The 770-nt window shown below is 55.6% G+C and overlaps 1 non-coding gene across 1 annotated transcript; it reads right to left on the minus strand.

Annotated features, from left to right (window-relative positions):
* On the minus strand, nt 1-73 carry TRNAG-CCC (transfer RNA glycine (anticodon CCC)). The gene has a single exon. It is a non-coding gene; the product is annotated as a tRNA-Gly (tRNA).
* Nucleotides 74-770: the final 697 nt, after the last annotated feature.

A 770-nucleotide genomic window follows, 5' to 3' on the forward strand; every position in this document is an offset into this window, starting at 1 on the left:
TTCCCTGGCCAGGGATCGAACCCGGGCCCCCTGCATTGGGAGCACAGAGTCTTAACCACTGGACTACCAGGGAAGTCCCTCGATCATATTTATACATCACAGAAATGTCACTGGACTTGATAGCTGAGATAGCTCAGGCTCAGAGGGGTTAGGTGATTTGCCCAACACTGCACAGCACTGGAATCAAGACTGGATCCAGATCCTCTGACTCCTGGTCCAGTGCTCACTCCTTCCACTCAAGGTCCTGCTCCCCCCAGGTTTGCTTTGGTGATGCAGCAGGTAGGACTCAGCACATTAGTTGGGCGCTTGCAGACTTGGTTTGGTCACCACCTCAACACCTGGTGTGGTCACACTCTTCAGATCCTAAAGCCTTCAAGGCTGGGGTGATGGGGTGGGACAGGAAAGGGGAGGAGGAGAAGCAGGAGGGATTGGGGGACCTGTCAGGGAGTGGTGAAGGCTGGGGCTCAGAATTCTAGCTCATGTGCCAGAGGATGTCTGACTCACAGACAGCAGGGTGGGGTGTAGAGGATAATCAGACAGACACCCTCACTGTGCCTCCAGCAGGTCCGTAGGTTAGGGAGGGTACAACAGATGTGGAAGATCCTCTCTCTGCTAGCAGGACCTCTTCTGAGGTGGAATTGGCAGTGCTGGAAATTCCTGCCCAGGGTAGGCCCAGCTGCGTAGACCCTACTGGATGGCCGTGTCCAGTAGGTGACAGGGCCATCCCTGGGCAGTGACATGAATTTGACCTTGGGGAAGGGAACCCAGGG

The sequence above is a fragment of the Balaenoptera ricei genome, chromosome 13, assembly GCF_028023285.1.
Source record: "Balaenoptera ricei isolate mBalRic1 chromosome 13, mBalRic1.hap2, whole genome shotgun sequence".
Lineage (NCBI taxonomy): Eukaryota > Metazoa > Chordata > Mammalia > Artiodactyla > Balaenopteridae > Balaenoptera > Balaenoptera ricei.